Raw genomic sequence first — 24,553 nt, forward strand, 5'->3', positions numbered from 1 at the left:
TCCAATGTCAAAGAACCCGGATCGACAAGTCTAGTCACAAACCAAAGTGGCAGTACCGCAAGGACAGGCATACATGACCCAACGAAGCAGGTGTCGGTCACCAGCGAGTGTAGACGAGTCGTAGCAAGCTACAAGGACTCCATTACATCGCGTGACATTTCCCCAAAGGGGACAGACACAGCAGCTAAGAAGGACACATGCCGATCAACCAATGTGTCCGGAGCAGTAGCGAACTACCAAGGCTCGTTGGATCACAAAGGGGCATTTCCTTGTAAGAAGTGCTACTAAAGTTCACGACTAGGTAATCGAACCCCATACATATCAAGTACGACACACGTACGCATGGCATACCGATATGTATAGATACATCGATGGCATCACAACATAACCATAAACATACAAGCTTTATTTAAGAGGCTCGGAAGAGCCACACACATAATATTACACATTAAGGGTCTCACGACCCATAATAGCAGTCATTCAGTTACAAGCCAGCGGAAGAGTTTAAACTGTCTGTGTACAGACAGGGCAACTAGAAGGCACATGGCCTAACTATACTACAGACCCAACGTAGGGCCAGATCGTAGCTGGGACACCAGCTACTCGTCGTCGTCGATGTCTACGAAGAACCCTGCATTAGGGTCATTAGCAACCTCTGCAACATTTATTAAACAAACATGAGTACGAAGGTACTCAGCAAGACTTTAGGATAACTATCTACTCATGCAAAGTATCAAGAAGGTATTGGGGGGTTTCATGCGGAAAGCCAGCATTTGACTCGTTGCTAGACAACTTGCATTTTTAAATAATTTTGACAACTTGATTTCTCGCACACGAGTCCACTAACACCACAACAATACACTATCGTGGAATCATTCTGTCTCCATACGGAATTGCCTTCCACGACACTCACGCTTATCTTGACAATTTTATGAGTAGCCATTTAAGTTATCTATGAACAACATATGTCTCCCAGTAGTCCATATCCGCGGACGCGGCTATTCGAATAGATCATAACCCTGCAGGGGTGTACTTCGTCACACACGCTCTCGCCACTTATCGCCATGTGCACGTCATGCACCTCGGCAACCTTCAAGCGGAAGCCTAGCGAGGGAGTCGGCCACGACCGTTAACCACACTAGTACCTAGTCCAGGTTTATCGCCTATCTGAGAGTAACCCGTACGGAAGTCCGGCCGAGGTTTCCGCCACGGCCTCAAACGATGTGTGCAGGGTTCCCAAGCCCACCATCCGGGTGCCACTTGGTACACCATGCCACTGCCTACCGCATCATAGCCCACCTCTCAGGTCAGCACTATGCACGGCCTCCAGCATGACTATAAACACCAGAAACTACTTGCAACTCCTGGACTGAGTACTAAGCGATTAATAAGTCGAGAGGATCAATTAAGTATCCCAACGTGTGGTAGTATCTAGTCTTGGATTACATACACGGAACTCAGTTCCTAAGGACGCTTCCAATGAAACAACCCGCCATGTACTCCTACACAGCCTTTCACCGGTACCTTTACCAAATCAAGTTCAACACACAACCTTTGCTTACCGAACACATTCTCACAATTCTGTTCATCTCCCAGATGACAGACCATACACAACTCTAAGCATAACATGCATAGCAGGATAAGACACATCATGGCTCAAGCAACTACCAGGTATGCTAGGTTGCAAGGTTCGGCTATTTACTGTGACAAGGATAGGTCATGCAAAGGAAGTGGGTTCAACTAACGTGGCAAAAGTAGTTGAAGCATTTGATCCTAATGCAATAAGTAAGTGCAGGAGCAAGAACATGGGATTTATCGGGATGATCAAAATGGTTGCTTGCCTTTTTGCTCAGAGGAGGGACAATATCCGTCAGACGGATATTCTGTGGAATCCGGGGGTGCGGAGCCTACCTAAATGAATGGCAACAATCAATAACAATCATATGCAAACAAGATGATGCATGAGCATGGCATGATAATGCAAGGTGATAAACTATTATAATCAACATGAATTAGGTTTGAAGTTGATTTGAATCACATTCAAATATCATTTCAAACGAGGTATTCTCGGATACCGATTTAATTGATTCGACCTGATGCTCAGATCAACTTGATGTTAACATGCATGGGATGTCATGTTAAGTTCCTGGTTTGTTATTAGAACAATGTTTGATCATGTCAAACAAAAATAAATTTGAATACTTTCCATATTCCATTTATAAAGTATTTATAAGAATTGACTTATTCATTAATCTACATGTTTGGGTTCTGTAACTTTTTCAAACATGAACGAAAATAGCATATTCAGATTCCTTGAATTTTTCGGATACTTTTTCATACATAAATTATTTTCATTGGAGTTACAGATTAATTTCTATGAATTTTTGAAGTTTTGGAATTATTTTTATACTCGAAAATCCTTTTACTGCATCAGCATGACATCAGCAGGTCCAACTGGCCGTTGAAAGTCAAACCTGACCAGTGGGACCCACTGGTCAGTGTCTCTGGTCAATTTTTGATTAGGATTAATCTTATTTAGTTAATTAAACTCACTGGACCCACATGTCAGTGTCTTATTAATTTATCTGATTTAGTTTTATTATTTCAAAACTATCCAGAGGCTGGCCCCACCCGTCAGTGGCTCAGGCCAGCTGAGATCCACCGGTGGCGAGGTCGTCCTCGCCGGCGGGGAGCCTCCGGCGAGCACCAGAACGTTGGGGGGCATCGAAAACGGCGCACAAGGGGTCAAACGCTGCACGGAGAGCACCAGAAGAACGGCACTTCTCCCGCGGTTCCATTTCTACACTTAGATGGGGCTGATCTGGCCGGAGATGACGCCGGCGACGAGCTTGGGGGCGGCCAAGGTTCGGGCGTCATCGAGGTCATCGATACAGAGGGAGTTGCGCACGGAACTTAGCTCCTACGGCATCTATGCGACGGCCTGAAGCTGCTGGTGCCCTCAGAAGGACGAGTTGATCACCGGAGGGTTACCGGCGACGAGCTGCAGCGGCGGATCTTGTCGGGCTCCGGTGGAACTAGGCCTAGAGGAGGGGATCGACGGGGAGATCTTAGGGGAAATGACTGCATGCTCACGGGGAGTGCAGTGGTGGCGCTAGTTTGCTCGGGGACGGCCTGGAGAGGGAGAACGTCGGCGGCGATCTTCAGTGACCCGAGGAGGAAGACGACAGCTTCTCGTCGTTTCACTGCATCTGGGCGTCGGGCTCGTGGCTAGGGAGCTTGAGGGGGTTGCAGCGGAGCTAATGCGCGGCTCAGAAGGAAAGAGGGGAGGCTAGAACGACGGCGAGCTCGAGCTCTGCTCGGGCTCCAATGGCAGCAGAAGGAGGGAGGAGAGATCCGAGAGGAGGGGGGAACTGGCGCTCGGAATGGATAGCCACGGGCTCGGGGAGCTTATCCCCGAGCTTGCCAGCGCGAAGCGGCGTCCAGGCACGCGCACAGGTGCGTGGCCGCGCCGGAGTACGCGGCGGCCACCTCCTCCTCCTACTGGCGAGGTGGGAGATGACCGGAGGAGATGGGCTGGGCCGGCTAGGCGACAGGTAAGGGTTTTCCATTTTTTCTGTTTTGTTTCTGTTTTAAATACTGAAATTGATTTACTAATTATTTCAGCTCCCAAATAAATTGTAAAAGCTATGTTAAGCACCCTAGAATATTTGTTGGAATATTTCCAACCATTTCCAAAGTTTTCAACATTTTTGAAAATTTAAAGTTTCTGATTTCAAATTTAAAACTTGAAACCAGTAGCTTTTTGCATTCATTTAAAATGCTTAAAGTGTCAAGAAAATGGTTTTCTTCATTGCTCATTTACTTTCATGATTTATCAGAAAGTTTGAACTTTTCTTGAGGCCATTTTGGATTCATTGATTTTAACTAGTTTGAGATTTCCTTTATTTAAAGAAGTGGCTAGGGTTTTGAGTTTTCCTTTACCATTTGCTTTGTTCTTGTTGAGAAATTCCTAGATGCAATGCAAGGAAAAACATGAGCACAAGCTAACTTGCTTAAGGTGTCAGGGATGTGACAACTCACCCCCACTCAAAGGAATCTCGTCCCGAGATTTAGAAGTCGTCGGGAATAACGCAGGATACTCAAGTGGGAGACAATCCTCTCTTTCCCAAGTTGCCTCCTTTTCAGAATGATTTGACCATTGAACTTTAAGAAACTTGAGGTTTCGACGTCGAGTGGTACGCTCAGCTTGATCAAGAATGCGCACGGGGTATTCTCGGTATGAAAGGTTATCTTGGAGATCAAGCGTTTCGTGCTCCACTTCACCTATAGGATCCGAAAAGCAACGCCTGAGTTGCGAGACGTGGAAAACATCATGAACCTTGGAAAGATGCGGAGGAAGTTCCAACTGGTAGGCAACTTCTCCTCATTTGGCAAGAATGCGAAAAGGACCAATGTAACGAGGAGCCAACTTGCCCTTGATACCGAATCGATGGGTACCCTTCAAAGGTGTAACCCGAAGGTAAGCCTTCTCGTCAACTTCAAAGGTCACAGCCTTATGATGACGATCATATTGGCTCTTTTGACGAGACTGGGTTGTTTTCAACTTTTCACGAATAATGTGAACCTGCTCTTCTGCATCCTGGATCATGTCCGGGCCAAAGAGTTGCCTCTCTCCGGTTTCTAACCAATTAAGAGGTGTTCGACATCTTCGTCCATAGAGAACTTCAAAAGGGGCTTTGCCCAAGCTTGATTGATAACTATTGTTATAAGCAAATTCGGCGAATGGAAGGCACTTCTCCCAATTCATACCGAACGATATAACACAAGCTCGGAGCATATCTTCTAAGATTTGATTCACTCTTTCTACTTGACCACTTGATTGGGGATGGAAAGCAGTGCTAAAAGATAAGTGAGTCCCCATGGCATTCTGAAAACTTTCCCAGAAGCGAGAAGTAAAGATACTCCCACGGTCCGAGTTAATCTCCAGGGGAACACCATGAAGAGACACTATTCGGGAGATATATAACTCTGCTAGTTGGCTAGCTGTTATACTCTCACGAACGGGAAGAAAATGAGCCACTTTGGAAAGATGGTCAATGACCACAAAGATAGCATTATTTCCTTTCTTGGTCTTGGGAAATCCGGTAATGAAATCCATGCTAACTTTATCCCATTTCCATTCAGGAATAGCTAGAGGTTGAAGGGTGCCAGCAGGTCTTTGATGTTCTTCCTTAACTCGACGACAAACGTCGCAGTTAGCAACGAACTCAGCAATTTCTCTCTTCATCCTAGTCCACCAGAACCTCTGGCGTAGGTCCTGATACATCTTAGTACTACCGAGATGAATGGTGAGAGGAGAATCATGAGCCTCCTTAAAGATCAATTGCCGCAGACGTTTGCTCTTGGGAACCACCTAACGGTTCTGAAAGAACACAACACCTTTCTCATTGATGGAGAAATCCCTAGCGTTGCCGCTAGCAATATTCTCCTTGATCCGGGATATACCCTTATCATAGGCCTGCACGGCTATGATTTGATCCCTAAGAGTAGGCTTCGCCACCAGGGTAGAAAGGAATCCTTGAGGAACAATATGAAGATTTAACTTCCGAAAGTCCTCATAGAGACGTGGTTGACCTTGTTGTAGCATAAAATTGTTACAATAAGATTTACGACTTAGTGCATCGGCCATAACATTGGCCTTCCCCGGGGTGTAAGTTATCCCTAAGTCGTAATCCGAGATCAACTCAACCCACCGTCTTTGCCTCAGATTCAAATCCGGCTGGGTGAAGATATATTTCACACTTTGGTGATCAGTGAATATTTCGCAACGATTACCCAAAAGATAATGTCGCCAGGTTTTTAGTGCATGGACCACAGCTGCAAGCTCAAGGTCATGTGTGGGACAATTATCCTCATGTGGACACAACTGTCGAGATGCGTATGCGATCACATGACGATCTTGCATGAGAATGCAACCTAATCCTTATCGCGAGGCGTCGCAATAGATAACAAAGTCCTTAGAAAAAACTGGTGGTAGCAACATAGGTGCGGAAGTCAGGCATCTTTTCAGTTCCTGAAAACTATGCTCACACTGTGGTGTCCACTCGAACTTTTTATCCTTCTTGAGGAGTTCAGTTAGAGGCTTTGCGGCCTTGGAGAAATTCTCGACAAAGCGGCGACAATAGCTCGCTAGACCAAGAAAACTCCTAACTTGCTTAACCGATTCAGGTTGAGTCCAATCAAGGACAGCTTGAACTCTCTCGGGATTGACAGCAATACCCTTACCAGAGATTACGTGTCCTAGATAGGTCACTTCTGGTAACCAGAATTCACATTTTGAAAACTTGGCATAAAGGCGATGCTCTCGAAGTTTCATCAATACCAGCCTTAGATGCTCGGCATGTTCTTGTTCGTTCTTCGAGTAGATGAGAATATCATCGAGGTATACCACGACGAATTTATCCAAATACTCCATGAAGATTGAATTCATCAGACGAGAGAAGGTGGCTGGGGCATTGGTTAACCCGAAGGACATGACGGTGTACTCGTATTGGCCATAACGAGTAACAAAAGCCGTTTTTGGAATGTCCCCGTTCTTGATCTTGATTTGATGGTATCCCAACCTCAAATCCATTTTGGAGAAGACTGAGGATCCAGCGAGCTGATCGTACAGGTCGTTGATCCTGGGGAGCAGATACTTGTTCTTTATGGTGACCAGATTAACTGGTCGATAACCTACAACCATCCGACCCGTTCCGTCTTTCTTCTTGACGAAGAGGATGGGACAAGCCCAAGGAGAAGAGCTAGGACGAATGAAACCTTTATTCAAGGCCTCATCTAGTTGCTTCTTAAGTTCGGCTAGCTCTAGGGGTGCCATCTTATATGGTCTTCTGGCTATTGGGACAGTTCCCGGAACAAGATCTATCACGAACTCTACATCTCTGTCAGGTGGAATTCCTGGCAGTTCCTCTGGAAAAACATCCGGGAAGTCACGGACTACCAGAATGTCTTCAAGTTCCGAAAGAGGGTTGGCATTTAAGGAATAGAGTTGGCATTTGGCAACTCGAGTAGAGACATTTACTATCTCACCCGAGGGATGGGTAAGCTGGACATTTCTAGAATGGGTATCAATCTTGGCATAGTGAGCTGACATCCAGTCCATGCCCAAGATGATATTAATATCCGAAGATTTCAATGCTATCAATGAGGCTAGAAAAACTAGCCTGTCCACTAGAATTTCATTGTCATAGGTTATCTTAGAGGTTTGCCATTTACTACGAGGAGTTTGGACAACCAATGGAATTGGCATATCACAAAAAGACATGTTATGCAACTGTGCATAACTTTTTGAAATGAAGGAATGAAAAGACCCAGTGTCAAAGAGAACGTACGCTGGGTGATGATTAACAAGAAGCGTACCCAGCATGACGTCGGGATCCTCTGCAGCTTCTTCTGCTGACACATAGTTCACACGGCCACGTGCAGGAGTTGGCTTCACATAGTAAGCTTTGCCCGACTTGGCTTGCCTGACGGACTTTCTGGGTTGCTTGGCACCCACATTTTGAGGACACTCACGGGAATAGTGCCCGGGTTCTCCACACTTGTAGAATATCACTTGGTTGGCACGTGGTGCAGCATTGCTAGCTGGACCACCATAAGCTTTTGCTGGAGGGTTGGCCTGATTCGTGTGAGGCGCCACGTAGGATGGCCTCGAAGTGTATCTTGGCGGCAGAGAACTGTTCAGAACCCAGAGCCTGCGTTTGGGAAACGCGGAACCAGAAGATGAGCCAAAGTCACGGGAGTGCTTCCTTGTGGCTTCGAAGTCGGTATGACCAGTCTCGGCACTGATCGCTTTGTTGACCAGGGCTTGAAAGCTTGCACACTCATGGAGGCGCAGATCACGAGGAAGCTCAGGGCTCAGACCCTTACGGAACCTTGCTTGCTTCTTGGCGTCAGTAGACACCTCCTCTGTTGCATAGCGGGCGAGATTACCGAACTCGCGGCTATAGGCATCCACAGTCAACTTGCCCTGAGTGAGGGCACATAACTCCTCTCTCTTTCTGTCCATCAGGCCCTCTGGAATATGGTGCAGACGAAAGGCTGCACTGAAGTCTGCCCATGTGGCTACTGGTTCAGCAGGACGCATAGCTTCAAAGTTCTCCCACCACAGATTGGCGGGTCCTTCCAGGAAATACGCCGCAAAGGTCACCTTGTCGGCCTCAGACACATTCGCAGAGCGAATCTTGCATGAGATGCTGCACAGCCAGTCATCAGCGTCGAGGGGATCGACGGAATGATGAAACTTTGGAGGATTCAGCTTCACAAAGTCGTTGAGGGACACTGCAGCATTACTAGGCTGACGAGCCGTATTCTGCTCAATACGCTCTAATAGTCGGTTGGTCTCCCTTTTGTTTCTCTCTGCCTCAAGCATCACTTCCGCCAGAGAGGGTGGGTGAGGCAGGTCTCCCTGCGACGCTTGACTACCCTCGCCTTGCTCATGACCAGGGGCACGGTTCAACCTGGTGAACACCATCCTGACAAACAAACTCACAACTTAGACCAATGTCATATCAATACTAGCTATGGATTAAGAATGTACTGAACACACGGAATGCGGAAATGAATATCCGAACAGCATGGTAACAAGCAACTGCTATATATACACCATGGTTCATACACACCCTTACATAGTTCAGTACAACTTTAACCGAAGAGCAAACTACTGAAATTATGAAACTACTCATCAGAGGCTTACAAGCTTCCTATACATTATTTATCTAAGCCTCCGGAATTCATTTCACATTACAGGCATACTTCACAAGTCATGCAGGACTGTGAACTTACGGCTACTACCATACTATCCTTCCGCTCATAGCTCAGGCATCCGCATAGAACATCTCATAGAGATTACCTCCATGACCTGGAAGCTCAACCTGCGGATCAGGAAACACTCTAGCCTGAGATCCCTGGGATCCATAAGGACACGGATGTGGCCTTGGTCCCCTGACTGGTGGTAAGAGGGGTCCCCGTAGAGGTGTGACTCCTCCTATAGCTGGCCAGTCAACGTGAGCCAGAAGATGGGTCCTAACAGGGTTCAACATCTCCATCTCTCCGTACCCTGTCTGGACTACCGATGCCAGCTGCGTCAAAGTCGTCCACAGACGGGCACGGGTAGCATAAAGCTCCATGCGGAGAGCACGAGCATCCCTGTCTCTGTTCTCTAGCATCTCAACAGTGGACTGCAGTAGTGGATCCTCCATAGAAGAATCAAAATAGTCTCCACTGAGGTATCCCTCTTCACCAGGCTGAGAGGCCGGAACATAGCAGAACTCTGAATTCTGCAGCAATGCATGTCTCGCTCTCATAATGGTCAGCATTGAATAGGCAGCATCTTGTACTGCCATGTCAACAGTGACTCCCAACCCATAGGACCAATGGATTGGCTCCTCAGCTCCAGGGTAGTCTGGAAATACCCTAACAGTGCAGATGTACTGGCTCTAGTTGAAGTCTCGGTACTGTTCCTCCACTGTGTACTCGGGGTACCAGCGGTAACCGCACACCGACATCACCCTGACCAGCATGGCCGTATGACCCGGTACATCAATGCACCTGGTCAGACATACCACATGTCGAGAAGGATGACCAGGCATCTGTAAATAGAGAGTAATGCAAAAGCATTAGAGCTCTGAATGCAAAATTGGGCAGCATAACGGCTGTAAATGCTCAAAAACAAATTTTGAGACAACCCAAAATGGAATAGCGTAACCACTCAACTATCAAGTTCAACTCTCTGATCATCAAACTTACTTCCTTTTTCCTAGGAATGAAAGAAACCCAATATCTCTTGACCCGTAGTCCTATAATCTACCGATCAGAAACACGAGCCTAGAAGAAGATGAGTAACCTAGTCCTTAATTCCCGCAGAAAAGACGAGGATGGCCATAATAGAATAACTTGAGAAGAGAACAAGAGTCTTACGTTCCCTTCCACAAACAATTCCCTTATATATAACTAAAGCAATTCTAGACTCAACTTCGACCAGTTTGGCTTAGTAATCCTACAGTCAGTCAGGCTCTGATACCAACACTGTCGGGACCCGGATCCTAAGTCATAGGAATCCAGCCTGTAACACATCGCATCTCTTTGCGGTCTCACGCACGGTTAACTCCACGGCTGCAGCCTTACCTTAGCCGGGACCGTTTGCGTCTTTTGACTCACGTATGCAATAGTGTCGCTAGCATTCCAATGTCAAAGAACCCGGATCGACAAGTCTAGTCACAAACCAAAGTGGCAGTACCGCACAAGGACAGGCATACATGCCCAACAAAGCAGGTGTCGGTCACCAGCGAGTGTAGACGAGTCGTAGCAAGCTACAAGGACTCCATTACATCGCGTGACATTTCCCCAAAGGGGACAGACACAGCAGCTAAGAAGGACACATGCCGGTCAACCAATGTGTCCGGAGCAGTAGCGAACTACCAAGGCTCGTTGGATCACAAAGGGGCATTTCCTTGTAAGGAGTGCTACTAAAGTTTACGACTAGGTAATCGAACCCCATACATATCAAGTACGACACACGTACGCATGGCATACCGATATGTATAGATACATCGATGGCATCACAACATAACCATAAACATACAAGCTTTATTTAAGAGGCTCGGAAGAGCCACACACATAATATTACACATTAAGGGTCTCACGACCCATAATAGCAGTCATTCAGTTACAAGCCAGCGGAAGAGTTTAAACTGTATGTGTACAGACAGGGCAACTAGAAGGCACATGACCTGACTATACTACAGACCCAACGTAGGGCCAGATCGTAGCTGGGACACCAGCTACTCGTCGTCGTCGATGTCTACGAAGAACCCTGCATTAGGGTCATTAGCAACCTCTGCAACATTTATTAAACAAACATGAGTACGAAGGTACTCAGCAAGACTTTAGGATAACTATCTACTCATGCAAAGTATCAAGAAGGTATTGGGGGTTTCATGCGGAAAGCCAGCATTTGACTCGTGGCTAGACAACTTGCATTTTTAAATAATTTTGACAACTTGATTTCTCGCACACGAGTCCACTAACACCACAACAATACACTATCGTGGAATCATTCCGTCTCCATACGGAATTGCCGTCCACGACACTCACACTTATCTTGACAATTTTATGAGTAGCCATTTAAGTTATCTATGAACAACATATGTCTCCCAGTAGTCCATATCCGCAGACGCGGCTATTCGAATAGATCATAACCCTGCAGGGGTGTACTTCGTCACACACGCTCTTGCCACTTATCGCCATGTGCACGTCATGCACCTCGGCAACCTTCAAGCGGAAGCCTAGCGAGGGAGTCGGCCACGACCGTTAACCACACTAGTACCTAGTCTAGGTTTATCGCCTATCTGAGAGTAACCCGTACGGAAGTCCGGCCGAGGTTTCCGCCACGGCCTCAAACGATGTGCGCAGGGTTCCCAAGCCCACCATCCGGGTGCCACTTGGTACACCGTGCCACTGCCTACCGCATCATAGCCCACCTCTCAGGTCAGCACTATGCACGACCTCCAACATGACTATAAACACCAGAAACTACTTGCAACTCCTGGACTGAGTACTAAGCGATTAATAAGTCGAGAGGGTCAATTAAGTATCCCAACGTGTGGTAGTATCTAGTCTTGGATTACATACATGGAACTCAGTTCCTAAGGACGGTTCCAATGAAACAACCCGCCATGTACTCCTACACAGCCTTTCACCGGTACCTTTACCAAATCAAGTTCAACACACAACCTTTGCTTACCGAACACATTCTCACAATTCTGTTCATCTCCCAGATGACAGACCATACTCAACTCTAAGCATAGCATGCATAGCAGGATAAGACACATCATGGCTCAAGCAACTACCAGGTATGCTAGGTTGCAAGGTTTGGCTATTTACTGTGACAAGGATAGGTCATGCAAAGGAAGTGGGTTCAACTAACGTGTCAAAAGCAGTTGAAGCATTTGATCCTAATGCAATAAGTAAGTGCAGGAGCAAGAACATGGGATTTATCGGGATGATCAAAATGGTTGCTTGCCTTGTTGCTCAGAGGAGGGACAATATCCGTCAGACGGATATTCTGTGGAATCCGGGGGTGCGGAGCCTACCGAAATGAATGGCAACAATCAATAACAATCATATGCAAACAAGATGATGCATGAGCATGGCATGATAATGCAAGGTGATAAACTATTATAATCAACATGAATTAGGTTTGAAGTTGATTTGAATCACATTCAAATATCATTTCAAACGAGGTATTCTCGGATACCAATTTAATTGATTCGACCTGATGCTGAGATCAACTTGATGTTAACATGCATGGGATGTCATGTTAAGTTCCTGGTTTGTTATTAGAACAATGTTTGATCATGTCAAACAAAAATAAATTTAAATACTTTCCATATTCCATTTATAAAGTATTTATAAGAATTGACTTATTCATTAATCTACATGTTTGGGTTCTGTAACTTTTTCAAACATGAATGAAAATAGCATATTCAGATTCCTTGAATTTTTCTGATACTTTTCATATATAAATTATTTTCATTGGAGTTACAGATTAATTTCTATGAATTTTTGAAGTTTTGGAATTATTTTTATACTGGAAAATCCTTTTACTGCATCAACATGACATCAGCAGGTCCAACTGGCCGTTGAAAGTCAAACCTGACTAGTGGGACCCACTGGTCAGTGTCTCTGGTCAATTTTAGATTAGGATTAATCTTATTTAGTTAATTAAACTCACTGGACCCACATGTCAGTGTCTTATTAATTTATCTGATTTAGTTTTATTATTTCAAAACTATCCAGAGGCTGGCCCCACCCGTCAGTGGCTCAGGCTAGCTGAGATCCACCGGCGGCGAGGTCGTCCTCACCGGCGGGGAGCCTCCGGCGAGCACCAGAACATTGGGGGGCATCGAAAACGGCGCACAAGGGGCCAAACGCTGCGCGGAGAGCACCAGAAGAACGGCACTTCTCCCGCGGTTCCATTTCTACACTTAGATGGGGCTGATCTGGCCGGAGATGACGCCGGCGACGAGCTTGGGGGCGGCCAAGGTTCGGGCGTCATCGAGGTCATCGATACAGAGGGAGTTGCGCACGGAACTTAGCTCCTACGGCATCTACGCGACGGCCTGAAGCTGTTGGTGCCCTCAGAAGGACGAGCTGATCACCGGAGGGTTACCGGTGACGAGCTGCAGCGGAGGATCTTGTCGGGCTCCGGTGGAACTAGGCCTAGAGGAGGGGATCGACGGGGAGATCTTAGGGGAAATGACCGCATGCTCAACGGGAGTGCAGTGGTGGCGCTAGTTTGCTCGGGGACGGCCTGGAGAGGGAGAACGTCGGCGGCGATCTTCGGTGACCCGAGGAAGAAGACGACAGCTTCTCGTCGTTTCACTGCATCTGGGCATCGGGCTCGTGGCTAGGGAGCTTCAGGGGGTTGCGGCGGAGCTAATGCGCGGCTCAGAAGGAAAGAGGGGAGGCTAGAACGGCGGCGAGCTCGAGCTTTGCTCGGGCTCCAATGGCGGCAGAAGGAGGGAGGAGAGATCCGAGAGGAGGGGGGAACTGGTGCTGGGAATGGATAGCCACGGGCTCGGGGAGCTTATCCCCGAGCTTGCTAGCGCGAAGCGGCGGCCAGGCAGGCGCACAGGTGCGTGGCCGCGCCGGAGTACGCGGCGGCCACCTCCTCCTCCTACTGGCGAGGTGGGAGATGACCGGAGGAGATGGGCTGGGCTGGCTAGGCGACAGGTAAGGGTTTTCCATTTTTTCTGTTTTGTTTCTGTTTTAAATACTGAAATTGATTTACTAATTATTTCAGCTCCCAAATAAATTGTAAAAGCTATGTTAAGCACCCTAGAATATTTGTTGGAATATTTCCAACCATTTCCAAAGTTTTCAACATTTTTGAAAATTTAAAGTTTCTGATTTCAAATTTAAAACTTGAAACCAGTAGCTTTTTGCATTTATTTAAAATCCTTAAAGTGTCAAGAAAATGGTTTTCTTCATTGCTCATTTACTTTCATGATTTATCAGACAGTTTGAACTTTTCTTGAGGCCATTTTGGATTCATTTATTTTAACTAGTTTGAGATTTCCTTTATTTAAAGAAGTGGCTAGGGTTTTGAGTTTTCCTTTACCATTTGCTTTGTTCTTGTTGAGAAATTCCTAGATGCAATGTAAGGGAAAAACATGAGCACAAGCTAACTTGCTTAAGGTGTCAGGGATGTGACACTGCTGCAGCTGGTGGAGCACGGGATGATCGTGCACAAGTCTTGGAGGCTGCCGGCGGAGAATGAGGTCGAGCCGGCGCCCCGGGAGGGGGAGCGCGTCTTGCTGCACAGCCATGTATATCGAGGTTTCTCTCTGCCCCCGCATCCTTTCTTCAAAGGCATTATGAACCACTTTGGGCGCAGCTTCACCACTTTCCCCCGAATGCTATATCCCATCTCTCTGCTTTCATAGTTCTGTGCGAGTGCTTCATCGGTTGTCCTCCCCATTGGGGGCTGTTCAAACATATATTCTCTGCTAGATCCCAGACTATCAAACGACTTAGCCAGTCGGATGATAAAACACACCTTCTCCAGCTCTGCGGAGGTTTGGGTTTCCAGAAGAAGAGTAGGAGTAGTTATCCTGCCCTCCAGCTGAGTGAGTCGGTTAGGAACTGACAGTCGACGTGGTTCTACTGCCAGGACGTCGCCTGCCCGAATGCCTCGACAGGGCTGCCTCCCTTTAGCTTAGATCGACCCGCTCCGCCTAAGCAGCTGGCGCTCACAAAGGCGGAGAAGAACGACATCCAGCCTCTGGTCGATGCACTCGTAGATGTTGTCAGAAGGGGGGTCACCGGCATAGACTTGCTGGAGGTTTTCCTCGGTCGGCGCATCCAACCCCTGCAGGCTCATGACCACGCCATGTGACATTATACGGGGCCCGAAGATTCCACTCAGACCATCGTCGTGGGCGTGACCGAGGAGAAGGTGGCGTCGTGGGTGCTCCAAATCACAGGCGCCTGCGAGAACCCCAGAGGATCCCGGCGAGTGAAGCCTTTCTGCGCGGACAATACTCCTCCGGACCAGGTGAGTACCATTTGTCGAGTGCACGTAAATGTATTAGTTTTATTGCTTGCTTGAATCTCTGTGTGACGTCTGATGTCGCCGACTTTATTTTATGCAGAAGTGGACCAACTGGTTTTCTCCCGTCTCGAACGGGAACCCGACCGAGGAGGAGGAGGAGGGCAGCCAGGAGGGCAGCGTGGAGAGCGTCGAGTATGTCTCCGACAACGGGGAAACGGAGGAAGAGACTAGTGAGGAAGAGGAGGAAGACGAAGAGCAGGACTCGCCACCCCCGTAGCTAGAGCATCAAACCAAGCGCCGACATGAACCTGCAGTTCCCTCGGTCCCTCGAGCATCCTCGAGTGCTCCGCCCACTGCTTCCATGGTCCCGAGTGCTCGGAGCACCAAGAGGACCAGGGATGTTGCTGTTAAGCCTGCGGGTCAGCCTTCCAAGGCGGCCAAACCGAGCGGATCTAAACCTCGGAAGGCTTTGCCGCGGATGAGGGTCACTGTTCCCGTCACCTCCACGTAAGTACATTGATCTTCTAATTTCCTCTGATATCCGATTGGACTCCTGTTTATTGGTCGAATGAATTTCACTCGACAGAGTTGCTACCTCCGCCACCTCTCCGGCACGCCAGGAGGATGACCCCATGGACACGGACAACGTCGTCTCGTCCCAGCCAGGTGCGTTGTAGTGACTCCGAGAGTTTTATATTATCGCGTCGCGAATTCTATCTTCGGTCTTGCCACTTTCTTTTTCTGAGATCTCGCGCCGTTCGGTCTGTCAGGGGTGATTTGCGTGTATGAGGGTGACCAGGGGAGACCTGAGCAAGCTACAGAGCCTGTTCTTGAGGCTGCTCTGCCAGTTACTGTTCTCGCCACGGATGTGCCGCCGACTGAGGCGATGCCGCCGACTGAGGCGATGCCGCCGACTGAGACGGCGCTGGTGGCTGATGAACCGACTGGAGCGGGCCTTGGGATGCCCAAGGAGCTTCCAATGATGCCAGGCTCGTCGAATGTCGAGTTCAACGTCCAGCACCTCCCGGAGGATCAGGTGGGAGCGGCCAAGGGGGCCATGGTGCAGGCAGAGCTGATGGCGGGAGAAACCAAGAAGGCATACGACTCCATCGCATCCCTGTACCAGCGGAGCTTGGAGCTGCGGGACGATATCCGAGTAAGTGGGCTAGTAAGTATTTACTTTTCTCTTGTAACCCACTGGGTGTTCTCAGATACCGTATGATGTTTGCAATGGGTTCACTCTGAGTGAACCCAGTGGGTGTAGTCCCCGAGACTTCTGTCGAGTGCTTGCACCGGCAGTTGTCTTTACACATATTGTCTTTGACTTGGTCAGATCATGGTCGACTGCGAACAGTTGTGGCACTCGGAGTTCACCTACTGTAGGAGTCCCCGAGAGTAATTTTACTCAGGTCGGGTAGTATTAGCCTCGTAGGCGTAGGTGTTGTCATGTATCTCAATAGGGCGGACCTGTTTGAGTTTCATGCCAGTGGGGTCACTCTCAGTGAACCCACTGGGTGTAGTCCTCGAGACCGCTGTCGACTGCTTGCGTCGGCAGGGGTCTAAAGAACTTAGAATTTTTATTGTTGGATTGTCTGATTGTCTCTTGGTGCTAGCTGGCAAAAAACTTGTGAAATGGGGACAACATACGAAACTCTCAGGGCTGAAAAGATTCAATTTGCTGGTGAGCTAGATGCGGCACTGCTTGCAATGGCTGGTATGAAGGACGTTCTGGCAGAACGAGAGAAGTCGTTGGAGCAGGCTCGTGAAGAGAACAAGGTACTGACTGCTGAAGTTGAGAAGATGGGGAAACAAAGGACCGCTCTGATGGGACAAATGGATGTGCTGAACAAATGGTGTATAGCGCAGGAGAAATACGTTAGTGACTGGGCTCGGCAGATGATGACGCGTCTGGCTGGTAATGTTGGGGAACGTCGCATGGGAAACAAAAAATTTCCTACGCGCACGAAGACCTATCATGGTGATGTCCATCTACGAGAGGGGATGTGTGATCTACGTACCCTTGTAGACCGTACAGCAGAAGTGTTAGTGAACGCGGTTGATGTAGTGGAACGTCCTCACGCCCCTCGATCTGCCCCGCGAACCGTCCCGCGATCAGTCCCACGATCTAGTGCCGAACGGACGGCACCTCCGCGTTCAGCACACGTACAGCTCGACGATGATCTCGGCCTTCTTGATCCAGCAAGAGAGACGGAGAGGTAGAAGAGTTCTCCGGCAGCGTGACGGCGCTCCGGAGGTTGGTGATGATCTTGTCTCAGCAGGGCTCCGCCCGAGCTCCGCAGAAACGCGATCTAGAGGTAAAACCGTGGAGATATGTGGTCGGGCTGCCATGGCAAAAGTTGTCTCAAATCAGCCATAAAACCCCACTATATATAGGACGGAGGGAGGGGAGGAGGCAGCCTCAAAACCTAAAGGTTTGGCCGAAATTGGAGGTGGAGGAGTCCTACTCCAATCCTACTTGGAGTAGGATTCCACCTTCTCACTTGGAAACTCTTTCCACCTTGTGTTTTTTCCTTCTCAAACCTTATGGGCCTTAGTGGGAACTTATTCCAGCCCACTAGGGGCTGGTTTATCTCTTCCCATAGCCCATGAGACCCCTTGGGGCGTGACACCCCTCCTGATGGTCCCCGGCACCCCTCCCGGCACTCCCAGTACACTACCGATGAGCCCGAAACTTTTTCGGTAATGCACGAAAACCTTCCGGTAACCAAATGAGGTCATCCTATATATCAATCTTCGTTTCCGGAGCATTCCGGAAACCCTCGTGACGTCTGTGATCTCATCCGGGACTCCAAACAACATTCGGTAACCAACCATATAACTCAAATACGCATAAAACAACGTCGAACCTTAAGTGTGCAGACCCTGCGGGTTCGAGAACTATGTAGAAATGACCCGAGAGACTCCTCGGTCAATATCCAATAGCGAGACCTGGATGCCCATATTGGATCCTACATATTCTACGAAGATCTTATCGTTTGAACCTCAGTGCCAAGGATTCATATAATCCCGTATGTCATTTCGTTTGTCCTTCGGTATGTTACTTGCCCGAGATTCGATCGTCAGTATCCGCATACCTATTTCAATCTCGTTTACCGGCAAGTCTCTTTACTCATTCCGTAATACAAGATCCCATAACTTACACTAAGTCACATTGCTTGCAAGGCTTGTGTGTGATGTTGTATTACCGAGTAGGCCCCGAGATACCTCTCCGTCACACGGAGTGACAAATCCCAGTCTCGATCCATACTAACTCAACGAACACCTTTGGAGATAACTGTAGAGCATCTTTATAGTCACCCAGTTACGTTACGACGTTTGATACACACAAAGCATTCCTCCGGTGTCCGTGAGTTATATGATCTCATGGTTATAGGAACAAATACTTGACACGCAGAAAACAGTAGCAACAAAATGACACGATCAACATGCTACGTCTATTAGTTTGGGTCTAGTCCATCACATGATTCTCCTAATGATGTGATCCCGTTATCAAGTGACAACACTTGCCTATGGCCAGGAAACCTTGACCATCTTTGATCAACGAGCTAGTCAACTAGAGGCTTACTAGGGACAGTGTTTTGTCTATGTATCCACACAAGTATTGTGTTTCCAATCAATACTATTATAGCATGGATAATAAACGATTATCATGAACTAAGAAATATAATAATAACTAATTTATTATTGCCTCTAGGGCATATTTCCAACAGTCTCCCACTTGCACTAGAGTCAATAATCTAGTTCACATCACCATGTGATTCCAACGAATCCAACACCCATATAGTTATGGGGTCTGATCACGTCTTGCTCGTGAGAGAGGTTTTAGTCAACAGTTCTGAAACTTTCAGATCCGTGCGTTCTTTACAAATCTTTATGTCATCTTATAGATGATGCTACTACGTGCTATTCGGAAATGCTCCAAATATCTACTCTACTATACGAATCCATTTCACTACTCATAGTTATTCGGATTAGTGTCAAAGCTTGCATCGACGTAACCCTTTACGATGAACTCTTTAACCCCCTCCATAATCGAGAAAAATTCCTTAGTCCATTAGTTACTAAGGATAAATTTTGACCGCTGCTAGTGATTCAATCATGGATCACTCTCTGTACCTATCAACAGACTTTGAGTCAAGGCACACATCAGGTGCGGTACACAGCATGGCATACTTTAGATTCTACGGCTAAGGCATAGAAGACGACCTTCGCCTATTCTCTTTATTCTGCCGTGGTCGGGTTTTGAGTCTTACTCAAATTCACACCTTACAACGCAACCAAGAACTCCTTCTTTGCTGATCTATTTTGAACTCCTTCAAAAACTTGTCAAGGCATGCATCTTATTGAAACTTTCATTAAGCGCTTTTGATCTATCTCCATAGATCTTTGATGCTCAACGTTCAAGTAGCGCAATCCAGGTATTCCTTTGAAAACTCCTTTCAAACAACCTTGTATGCTTTACAGAAATTCTACATTACTTCTGATCCACAATATGTCAACCACATATACTTATCAGAAATTCTATAGTGCTCCCACTCACTTCTTTGGAAATACAAGTTTCTCATAAACCTTGTACAAACCCAAAATCTTTGATCATCTCATCAAAGTGTATATTCCAACTCTGAGATGCTTGCACCAGTCCATTGAAGGATCACTGGAGCTTGCATACTTGCTAGTATCTTTAGGATCGACAAAACCTTCTGGTTGTATCACATACAATGTTTGCTCAAGGAAACCGTCGAGGAAACAATGTTTTGACATCCTACATGCAATATTTCATAAATAATGTAGCAACTACTAACATAATTCCAACAGACTTTTAGCATCGCTACGAGTGAGAAAGTCTCATCATAGTCAACTGTTTGATCTTGTCGGAAACATCTTTGCGACAAGTCGAGCTTTTCTTAATAGTGACTTATCACTATCATTGTCTGTCTTCATTTTAAAGATCCATCTTTACTCAATAGTCCTATGACCATCAAGTAGTTCTTCCAAAGTCTACACTTTGTTTTCATACATGGATCCTCTCTCGGATTTCATGGCTTCCAGTCATTTGTCGGAATCCGGGCCCACCATTGCTTTCTCCATAACTCGTAGGTTCACTGTTGCTCAACAATATGACCTCCAAGACAGGGTTACCGTACCACTCTGCAGTAGTACGTGACCTTGTCAACCTACGAGGCTTGTAGTAACTTGATCCGATGCTCGATGGTCTCCATCATCAGCTTTCACTTCAATTGGTGTAGGCGCCACAGGAACAACTTCCTGCGCCCTGCTACACACTGGTTGAAGTGATGGTTCAATAACCTCATCAAGTTCTACCACCCTCCCACTCAATTCTTTTGAGAGAAACCTTTCCTCGAGAAAGGATCCGTTTCTAGAAACAAACACTTTGCTTTCAGATCTGAGATAGGAGATGTACCCAACTGTTTTGGATATCCTATGAAGATGCATTTATCCACTTTGGGTTCGAGCTTATCAGATTGAAACTTTTTCACACAAGTGTCGAAGCCCCAAACTTTCAAGAAACGACAGTTTAGATTTCTCTAAACCTCAGTCTATACTGTGTCATCTCAAAGGAAATACGTGGTGCCCTATTTAAAGTGAATGCGGTTGTCTCTAATGCTTAACCCATAAACAATAGTGGTAATTCGATAAGAGACATCATAGCATGCACCATACCAAATAGAGCATGGCTATGACGTTCAGACACATCATCACACTATGATATTCCAGGTGGCACAAACTGCGAAACAATTTCCACATTGTCTTAACTGCGTACCAAAGCTCGTAACTTAGATATTCATTTCTATGATCATATCGTAGACAGTTTATCCTCTTGTTACGACGAACTTCACTCCGAAACAGAATTGAACTTTTCAATATTTCAGACGTGTGATTCATTAAGTAAATACTCTTGTATCTACTCAAATCGTCATTGAAGTAAGAACATAATGATATCCACTGCGTGCCTCAGCACCCATTGGACTGCATACATCAAAATGTATCACTTCCAACAAGTTACTATCTTATTTCATCTCAATGAAAACAAGGCCTTGCTCATGTGGTATGATTTGCATGTCACTAGTGATTCAAAATCAAGTGAGTACAAAGATCCATCAGCATGGAGCCTCTTCATGCAATTTATAACAACATGACTCAAGCGGCAGTGCCACAAGTAAGTGGTACTATTATGATTACCTCGTATCTTTTGGCACCAATATCATGAACATGTGTAACACTACGATCGAGATTCAATAAACCATTGAAGGTGATTATTCAAGCAAATAGAGTAACCATTATTCTCTTTAAATGAATAATCGTATTGCAATAAACACGATCCAATCATGTTCATGCTTAACGCAAGCACCAAATAACAATTATTTAGGTTTAACACCAATCCCGATGGTAGAGGGAACGTGCGACGTTTTGATCATATCAATCTTGGAAACACTTCCAACACGGATCGTCACCTCGCCTTTAGCTAGTATCCGTTTACGCCGTAGCTATCATTTCGTGTTACTAATCACTTAGCAACCGAACCGGTATCCAATACCCTCATGCTATTAGGAGTACTAGTAAAGTACACATCAACATCATGTATATCAAATATACTTCTTTCGACTTTTGCCAGCCTTCTTATCTACCAAGTATCTAGAGTCGCTCCGCCTCAGTGACTGTTCCCCTCATTATAGAAGCACTTAGTCTCGGGTTTGGGTTTAATATTGGGTCTCTTCATTAGTGCAGCAACTGTTTTGCCGTTTCACGAAGTATCCCTTCTAGCCCTTGCCTTTCTTGAAACTTAGTGGTTTTACTAACCATCAACTATTGATGCTCCTTCTTGATTTCTACTTTCACAGTGTCAAACATCGCGAATCGCTCAAAGATCATTGTATCTATCCTTGATATGTTATAGTTCATCACGAAGCTCTCACAGCTTGGTGGCAGTGACTTTGGAGAACTATCACTATCTCATCTGGAAGATTAACTCCCACTTGATTCAAGCGATTGTCGTACTCAGACAATCTGAGCACATGCTCAACGATTGAGCTTTTCTCCTTTAATTTGTGGACAAAGAATCTTGTCGGAGGTCTCGTACCTCTCAACAAGGGCACAAGTATGAAATCACAATTTCATCTCTTTAGAACATCACTTATGTTCTGTGACGTTTCAAAACGTTTTCGGCGCCTTGCTTCTAAGCCATTAAGTATTCTTGCACTGAACTATCGTGTAGTCATCAGAAACGTGTATGTCGGATGTTCACAGCATCCACAGACGACGCTCGAGGTGCAGCACACCGAGTGGTGCATTAAGGACATAAGCCTTCTGTGCAGCAACGAGGACAATCCTCGGTTTTACACACTTAGTCTGCAAAGTTTGCTACTATCAATTTTCAACTAAATTTTCTCTAGGAACATATAAAAACAGTAGATCTATAGCGCAAGCTACATCGTAATTCGCAAAGACCATTAGACTATGTTCATGACAATTAGTTCAATTAATCATATTACTTAAGAACTCTCACTCAAAAAGTACATCTCTCTAGTCATTTGAGTGGTACATGATCCAAATCCACTATCTCAAGTCCGATCATCACGTGAGTCGAGAATAGTTTCAGTGGTAAGCATCTCTATGATAATCATATCAACTATACGATTCATGCTCGACCTTTCGGTCTCATGTGTTCCGAGGCCATGTCTGCACATGCTAGGCCCGTCAAGCTTAACCCGAGTGTTCCGCGTGTGCAACTGTTTTGCACCCATTGTATGTGAACGTTGAGTCTATCACACCCGATCATCACGTGGTGTCTCGAAACGAAGAACTGTAGCAACGGCGCACAGTCGGGGAGAACACAATTTCGTCTTGAAATTTTAGTGAGAGATCACCTCATAATGCTACCGTCGTTCTAAGCAAAATAAGGTGCATAAAAGGATTAACATCACATGCAATTCATAAGTGACATGATACGGCCATCATCACGTGCTTCTTGATCTCCACCACCAAAGCACCGACACGATCTTCTTGTCACCGGCGTCACACCATGATCTCCATCAACGTGTCGCCATCGGGGTTGTCGTGCTACTCATGCTATTACTACTAAAGCTACATCCTAGCAAAATAGTAAACGCATCTGCAAGCAGAAACGTTAGTTTAAAGACAACCCTATGGCTCCTACCGGTTGCCGTACCATCGACGTGCAAGTCGATATTATCTATTACAACATGATCATCTCATACATCCAATATATCACATCACATCGTTGGCCATATCACATCACAAGCATACCCTGCAAAAACAAGTTAGACGTCCTCTAATTTTGTTGTTGCATGTTTTACGTGGTGACCATGGGTATCTAGTAGGATCGCATCTTACTTACGCAAACACCACAACAGAGATATATGAATTGCTATTTAACCTCATCCAAGGACCTCCTCGGTCAAATCCGATTCAACTAAAGTTGGAGAAACCGACACTCGCGGGTCATCTTTGAGCAACAGAGTTACTTGTAGCGATGAAACCAGTCTCTCGTAAGCGTACGAGTAATGTCGGTCCGAGCCGCTTCGATCCAACAATACCGTGGAATTAAGAAAAGACTAAGGAGGTCAGAAAAACGCACATCACCGCCCACAAAAACTTTTGTGTTCTACTCGAGATTACATCTACGCATGAACCTAGCTCTGATACCACTGTTGGGGAACGTCGCATGGGAAACAAAAATTTTCCTACGCGCACAAAGACCTATCATGGTGATGTCCATCTACGAGAGGTGATGTGTGATCTACGTACCCTTGTAGACCGTACAGCAGAAGCGTTAGTGAACGCGGTTGATGTAGTGGAACATCCTCACGTCCCTCGATCCGCCCCGCGAACCTTCCCGCGATCAGTCCCACGATCTAGTGCCGAACGGACGGCACCTCCGCGTTCAGCACACGTACAACTCGACGATGATCTCGGCCTTCTTGATCCAGCAAGAGAGACGGAGAGGTAGAAGAGTTCTCAGGCAGCATGACGGCGCTCCGGAGGTTGGTGATGATCTTGTCTCAGCAGGGCTCCGCCCGAGCTCCGCAGAAACGCGATCTAGAGGTAAAACCATGGAGATATGTGGTCGGGCTGCCGTGGAAAAAGTTGTCTCAAATCAGCCATAAAACCCCACTATATATAGGAGGGAGGGAGGGGAGGAGGCAGCCTCAAAACCTAAAGGTTTGGCCGAAATTGGAGGTGGAGGAGTCCTACTCCAAGCCTACTTGGAGTAGGATTCCACCTTCCCACTTGGAAACTCTTTCCACCTTGTGTTTTTTCCTTCTCAAACCTTATGGGCCTTAGTGGGAACTTATTCCAGCCCACTAGGGGCTGGTTTATCTCTTCCCATAGCCCATGAGACCCCTTGGGGCGTGACACCCCTCCTGATGGTCCCCGGCACCACTCCCGGCACTCCCAGTACACTACCGATGAGCC

The sequence above is a fragment of the Hordeum vulgare genome, chromosome 1H, assembly GCF_904849725.1.
Source record: "Hordeum vulgare subsp. vulgare chromosome 1H, MorexV3_pseudomolecules_assembly, whole genome shotgun sequence".
NCBI classification, from domain to species: Eukaryota; Viridiplantae; Streptophyta; class Magnoliopsida; order Poales; family Poaceae; genus Hordeum; species Hordeum vulgare.